This window comes from Scylla paramamosain, chromosome 19, assembly GCF_035594125.1.
Source record: "Scylla paramamosain isolate STU-SP2022 chromosome 19, ASM3559412v1, whole genome shotgun sequence".
In the NCBI taxonomy this organism is placed as follows: Eukaryota; Metazoa; Arthropoda; class Malacostraca; order Decapoda; family Portunidae; genus Scylla; species Scylla paramamosain.
The window spans coordinates 12,271,142-12,278,641 of NC_087169.1; the positions used below are offsets into that span (position 1 = coordinate 12,271,142).

The 7,500-nt window shown below is 44.5% G+C and overlaps 1 protein-coding gene across 3 annotated transcripts in view; it reads right to left on the minus strand.

The window, feature by feature from the left end:
* Positions 1-7,500, minus strand: part of LOC135109641 (cell adhesion molecule 1-like) — a 395,699-nt gene that overhangs the window by 267,670 nt on the left and 120,529 nt on the right. The gene's annotated exons all lie outside the window — the stretch shown is intronic.

Below are 7,500 nucleotides of genomic sequence, written 5' to 3' on the forward strand. Positions count from 1 at the left end.
CCTATGTTCTAATTTACTTTTAATCGGCATGTGCGTTTCGTCCTAATGCCATTAATCGTATTTTTGTGTCCGTTTGTTTTACATTTACCCGATGGCGTGAACTGCTCCCGATTGTCCCTCTGTCTGTCTGTCTGTCTGTATATCTGCACGTACATTCTTTGTCTGTCCATCATTCTACTTGTATCTGTTTACCTGTCTTTGTGTCTACCTGTCAACCGGTTTCTCTGTCTGTTTATCAACCTGTCCTTGTCTACCTGTCACAACCTTAAACTCTAAAAAAAAAGAAAAGGCACTTTAAAAATATGAGTTACGAAATTGATAAAAATAAATTAGCATTCATTGAGACTTGACACACTCCATACTCCTTAGTGAGAGCTGCGCCTGTAAAGAAGTCTGAGTACAAGGAATGGGAGACGAACAGGCATGGATGAGTGTATGGGAGGGGAGAGATAAAGGGAGGGAGAGAGGGAGAAATGGCACTCAATAAAAAAAAAAAAAAAAAAAAAAATTGTACCAGCAGTATTTTTTCCTTGCCATAAACTAATCTTGGAGCGTTATGCCACCAAATGGTGTGTTTAGGCCCATTATCAAGGCTAATGGGCGGGCAAGCAGGGAATGGACGGGCAGAATTACACCTGCTTATCGTGCTGGTTCTAGTTATGGACGTGTGTGTTTTATATTTTGGTAACACATTTTTGGCGCCGTCGACAGGGAGGGAGGGAAGGAGAGGGAGGAGGCGGGAAGGGACGGAGAAGGATAGCGGCGGTAAGGAAGGATAAAGAGAGGCTCAGGACTGGATTTGTGTGATTTCGAGTACATCAACACTAACACCATTAGGTTAGGTTAGGTTAAATTAAACGAGAGAGGGAGAGGAGACTGGAGTGAGGGAAGAGGAGGCAATGGAGAGGGATGATAACGGCAGAGGGAGAGAGAGAGAGAGAGAGAGAGAGAGAGAGAGAGAGAGAGAGAGAGAGAGAGAGAGAGAGAGAGAGAGAGAGAGAGAGAGAGAGAGAGAGAGAGAGAGAGAGAGAGAGAGAGAAGGTTTATGTCAAGTGCATCAACACCATTACAATCATTATGATCATTATTACTGACTACCTGTGCTAACGGCCTGAAGCATTAGAACCATTAGGGCCCTCCATCACTCCTTTCATCACCACACAGCCACCAGCGTCCAGTGAGCCCCGCACAAAGCCGCGATGAGGCACACAACTCGCTACTCATTCTGCTCTTCCACCCAACTCGCGGCGATCAAGGACAGGTAGGCATGGCTCTCTCTCTCTCTCTCTCTCTCTCTCTCTCTCTCTCTCTCTCTCTCTCTCTCTCTCTCTCTCTCTCTCTCTCTCTCACATAAGAGTTAAATGTCCTTTTGATCCTTTTCTTTATGTTTTTGGTACTTTTAAGGACTGGCACCTCAGTAAGCCTTTTTTTTGTATTTTCTTGCTGCCCTTTGTTTTTTATCCTTTTCTTTAGGGACTGGCATCTTTATAGACCTCTTTCTTATCAATGTTTCTTGCCCTGACCAGTACCTTCTCCTTTATGGTCTTCACCCTTTTCCTTTAAGGACTGCCACCTGACGGATTTTTTTTTTTTTTTTTTTTTTGCCCCTTCTCATAAAACGAAATAAGGTTGTGTGTGATTCTTACGTGCCTGTAAAGCACTAACCGGCTACATCAGTACAAGACACACTGGTGAGGGTATTGTTGGTGCTTGCATGTACGAGTATGTATGAGTGTAGGAATGTAGCTTTGTTTGTATATTTCCATGCAGTTCTAATATCCTGTACACTATACACATTCTATACAAATCACAGTGGTTATGTGCTGAAGTGGAATCGTGTGTGTGTGTGTGTGTGTGTGTGTGTGTGTGTGTGTGTGTGTTAACTACGTACGTATATGCGTGCAAATAATAGAGTCCTTGCACACACGGACTAATTCATGCATATGTGTGTGTGTGTGTGTGTGTGTGTGTGTGTGTGTGTGTGTGTGTGTGTGTGTGTGTGTGTGTGTGTGTGTGAGCGGTGGTGCGTGTAAACAACGGAGAGTTCAATAGCCCATCCAATATCCCATCGGCGACTCACTGACGAACCCTCGCGGCTGGCAGGTCACGTGACGCACAAAGCTATTCGCCAGCGGGACAATAAAGCCACAGCCCTCTCGCCGCCGCCCCGCGCAGGTGATGGCGGCTGATTAATACTGACAGGTGTGTAAAAAAAAAAAAAAAAAAAAACTGGATGAACCGATATTACTAGGAGAGAGAGAGAGAGAGAGAGAGAGAGAGAGAGAGAGAGAGAGAGAGAGAGAGAGAGAGAGAGAGAGAGAGAGAGAGAGAGAGTGTGTTACATATTGACTAACACACACACACACAAACAAACAAACAAACACACACACACACACACACACACACACACACACACACACACACACACACACACACACACAAACAAACAAACAAACATACACACACAGTAATCAGCCCTAACCTGCCGCCGGAGGGACTAATATTAAAGCAATAGGCAGATAATGTTTTCAAGATACTTAATAACTTTCGCAATAAATTCCCCACGCGGAATTTATAAAAAAGGGCGTTCCAAATTCCACTGGAGTTTGTTATTAGAAACAGGCGGTTCTTATGTAAATTCAATTCGCAGCTTGCAATATCCACCCCTGGACGCTGTAATACAACCGGGATATTTAACAAAATCATGAAAGGTGTAACGCCCAATATAAGCAAACGCGGCATTACGGTGTGAGGGGGCGGGGCGGTGACATGACACGTGCGTGCTGAGCGTGCTGCCCTCACTGGACGCATCCTCCTCGCCGCCACCCAAGCGACTGTTCATAAAAGTATTACCAGTTATTTGATACTGACTCGTGTTTCACTCTGAATGTTCTCAATTCAATAAGCGTCACCTTAAGTTGTCCCTGACTGCATCAGTATTTCCTTCACTAAGTTTCTGAATATTCCTATATCACTTAGATTTATCTCTAAGTTTTCTCTGTTACGTTCTAGATATCCTTAACTCAATACAAATAGCATCTAAAGTCTCCGCTACCAGTCTCAATATTCACTCATCCTTCACTAAAGGTACATAATGTCCTTAATTCAATCTTAGTTATCTCAAGTCTCCCCTGTAAATGTCAATATTTACACACACTTCACTTTCTTTGGTGTCGCTTCCGCAGCCGTCCGCCAGAGGGCCACGGCTGCTAGCGGCCCCCACGCAGCACAATTGCCAGAACAAATATTTAAACAAGAGTTTCTCGTCTTGGAGAGTTTCGTTTCCGTCGCTCCCTTGAACAATAAAATTAGGGGCGGGACAAAGGCTCCTTCATATGAACGTGAGAATGTAATTTAGACTGAAAGGGAGAATCCTCCGCGCCGCTATTTTCACCGAATGTGTGATGCGGCGCGCGGGACGAGACGGGAAATTACTTGACCCAACGCGCGACGCAAACTAGTCCCACTCTAACCCTCTTATTTCCGCCCACTAAGGCACTCTTTAATCCCAAGCCGCAGCCCCGCGTTCTGGAGTGGGATGGAACATTACGACTAAGATATAATGTGTGTAAATATCAAGTGTGGGAGTGATAAGGGGCGGGTGACAATTGCGCTCCTGCATTTGAGGTGCGAATGAGAGAGGTTCAAGGAGTGATGGCGAAAAACATGACGTGATTTATGTTCCGCTATTCCTTCATATACGCACCAAGGGGCATGCCAGAGAGAGAGAGAGAGAGAGAGAGAGAGAGAGAGATGCTGTTTGTGAAGCTCTTTCCTTCTCTCATGTTGACTCTGAGACTAAAAGCGCTCTCTCTCTCTCTCTCTCTCTCTCTCTCTCTCTCTCTCTCTCTCTCTCTCTCTCTCTCTCTCTCTAAATCACCAGGATGCTTTTCCATCCTTTTACCAAAATAACAAATCGTATCCTAACTCTCTCTTACCATTCTCCCTTGCATTAACATCCTCATCTCTCTCTCTCTCTCTCTCTCTCTCTCTCTCTCTCTCTCTCTCTCTCTCTCTCTCTCTCTCTCTCTCTCTCTCTCTCTCTCTCTCTCTCTCTCTCTCTCTCTCTCTCTCCGAAAAAGGAAGGATCCAACATGGCAAATAATCATACTTATGTGGGGGATAATTTGAACAGATATCCTGCCTTACTCTGAGTCCGCTTCCTTGTGTGGGGAGATAAAAGGCGGGATGATGAACTGGGGAGAGACACGGGGCATATATCCTAGATGCTCCTCCTCCAGCGCCCCCAGCAGTAGTGACGGTGGTAGTAGTGACAGTGGTGGCGGTGTGTTTCTATTCATTGCTAATAAGTGAGGATGTTACACGTTTATTTCCTAGTAAATTTATGGGTATATATTTTATTTACATGTATTTTATGCCATAGTAATACATATTGAGGCAACTACAATATTCCTCCTCCTCCTGCTACTACTACTACTACTACTACAGCTGCTACTACTACTACTACTCATACTCTTACCACTACAAAAACAACATCATCATCTGCTGCTGGTACTACTTCTAATATTACAACTACAGCAAGAACAACTACTATTACTACAACTACCACATTTAAAACTACTACTACTACTACTACTACTAATAATAATAATAATAATAATAATAATGATAATAATAATAATAATAAAAATAAAGCCATTACTTGCAGCACCATCTACAATTCACACAATTTAATTCTGTTCCATTACCCACAAAACATAGCGCCCCCCTCATCCCCTCCCCCCAAAAAAAAATCATCGCCACCAGTACCACCTTTTCTTTTACGACCCACCTCTGTTGTATGATTAACACGAGCATGTCCACCACCACCACCACCATCACCACCGCCACCACCACCATACCGCTGATGCGAGGCTATGATGATTTCAGATTCCCAAGGTCGTTCTGGTAAATGAAATGGTTTATGAGGCTGCTATTTTGCTCTCTCTCTCTCTCTCTCTCTCTCTCTCTCTCTCTCTCTCTCTCTCTCTCTCTCTCTCTCTCTCTCTCTCTCTCTCAGTGAAGGAAGGAAATATGCAAGAATCAGCGTAAAAAAAACAAGCAAGGTCTTTAACCCTCACGAGAAGAGTTAACGGAGAGACACAGACTCATAAATACAAATAAAGAAGTGAAAAAGAAAGACCTAACCTCGCGCCTCTTGATGCAGAGAAGACTAGAAGCTGTGCCATTCTCTCTCTCTCTCTCTCTCTCTCTCTCTCTCTCTCTCTCTCTCTCTCTGAAGCGACGACGAAGGGACTCATCTTCTGGTGATAGCGAAGGAATCTTGTTATATGAGACTGACGGAGGGTGAGGCGAGAGGAGATTGTACCCTTCTTTGCCACTTGGGGGGAAGGAGGAGGAGGAGGAGGAGGAGGAGGAGGAGGAGGAGGAGGAGGAGGAGGAGGTGAGGGAGAGATATTGACAGAACTATTACAGTCTGCCACTCGTATTTTCTGCGTGGACCTTCAAAATACTTACTCTATTTCGGTTCACGACAGTATATGACATGCGTGTCCACCTTTTCTTTCGGTTTTCTCACTCCTTTCCATCTCCTCTTCCTCCACTTCTTCCCTCCTATTCTCCTTCACCTCCTGCTTCCTTCTCTTGCTTCTGATCTCTCCCTCTATCAACCTTTTTTCCCCCATATAATGAGTATATCGTGCGCCTGGCAGCCATAATCCCAATCAGATCACTTTTACAGGGAGGAATCAAAGCACTATATCAGTTTCGTTACTTCCAAAACACTGTCTTAAGTTTAATTTCTCTCTGCTGTTCACTCCAAGAAAACACTGCTTTAAGTTTCATTTCGCTCTATCGTTCACGCTCAAAAAATATCACTGTAACTGAGGAAGTGACAAAGCATCGTACGCCAGGCAGCAGCGTCAGGCAGATATTAACACTGAAGACACTCACTGACACTCACTCCATCACGATTCTCGGCGAAAAGCAGCGCCAAGATGAGAGCATGACGTGTATTCCCTCTTTGTCTTGTCGTAATTCACCCTTACTGGTCCACTCACGGGTTCAGTGTCCCCTGCCCTAATGACACCGGACTTGCTCGCCTGCCAGGATGAGCGGCAAACTCCTGCTTAATACGACCTGTGAGATTGTGAGATGGCAGCTGCATTAGTTTGTCCGCTGCTCAATAGATAGCGTGTGTTTGACCGTCAACACTTGACTGAGGTTTGAATATCTGTAGTTTGTCTTTCTCATGATCATCCTTACATTCAGCCTCTCGTAAATATTCTTTGCTTTCTGCTCAACAGATGGCGCGCGTCTCACCGTTAACGCTTGGTTGGGCTTTGAATGTTAGCGGTTTATTTTTTCCCATAATCATCTTCAGCCTTTGTTTCTTAATCTACAGCTCGTATATTCCGGTCCACCCTTGCTAAAACTTATTTGTTCTTTATTCTTATATACACCAAGACAATTCGCTGTCACAAATACAAAAGAAATGAAAACAGAATATGAATGTTCAAATACATAAAGTCGATCTAGAGCACATGAGAGCAAAAAAGAACTTGAGAAGCGACAAGAAATCATGAGGTGTATACGTGGCAGTCCCAGTATAAAACTACTAATCCCTGTGTAAAGCATTCAAATTCCCTTCACACAGACGTACTGGTACATGACTGAAGCTACTGTCTGTACTCGTAGTAGGTACACAGTTACACCAAACCAGGCTGCCTACAGAGTTACTACATGTCAATACTCTAAGACTAATAAAAAAAATATCAAAGTGAAGTGAAAACCGTGCGCGGCTGCAGTACGGGACGGGAAGCAGGCAGGCAGTTAGCAAGTTCAAAAGAGCAGTAACTTTGAGACTTGCAATGAAAGATATCAAGAGGAGCAGCGGTGCAGTGGAGCGTGAGGGATTGCAGGAAGTGGGTTCAGGGTAAAGGAGATGATGAGATGAGCTATCGCCGACGCCAGTGATACGTAGGGTCACACACCTTCCAGCTCTCAGGTCAAGGAGGAAAGGTAATGAGGTAAGCAGCCTGTGACCTCGACATTACAGTGGTGTGAAAGGGTCAGATGCTTCTCTCTCTGTCAAGGAGAGGGCAAGGAGTGAAGATGATAAAATGTACAGATTCTAACCTCAATAATGTGTCCCTTGTAAGATGGAGACATGCGAAAGGGTGCGGAGCGAATGAAGAATATTTATGAGAGGCAAAAGTGGAAATCGAGTAATGGTGCCGCAGGGAAGAGGACGCTCTCTCTCTCTCTCTCTCTCTCTCTCTCTCTCTCTCTCTCTCTCTCTCTCTCTCTCTCTCTCTCTCTCTCTCTCTTTCACCGACAAACTGTTATGAGCCAGGATCACACTTACAACCATCAGGCCACGAGCAGCGCACAACACGATATGGGCACAGCACAGCTTACACAAAAGGGCTGCTGTGGCAATCATTACTACGTACCACAGACATATACGTAACTCTTCTCTTTAAGGACTGGCACCTCGGCGGGTCTTTTTTTTTTTTTTCTTTTATTGATGCTGTTGTT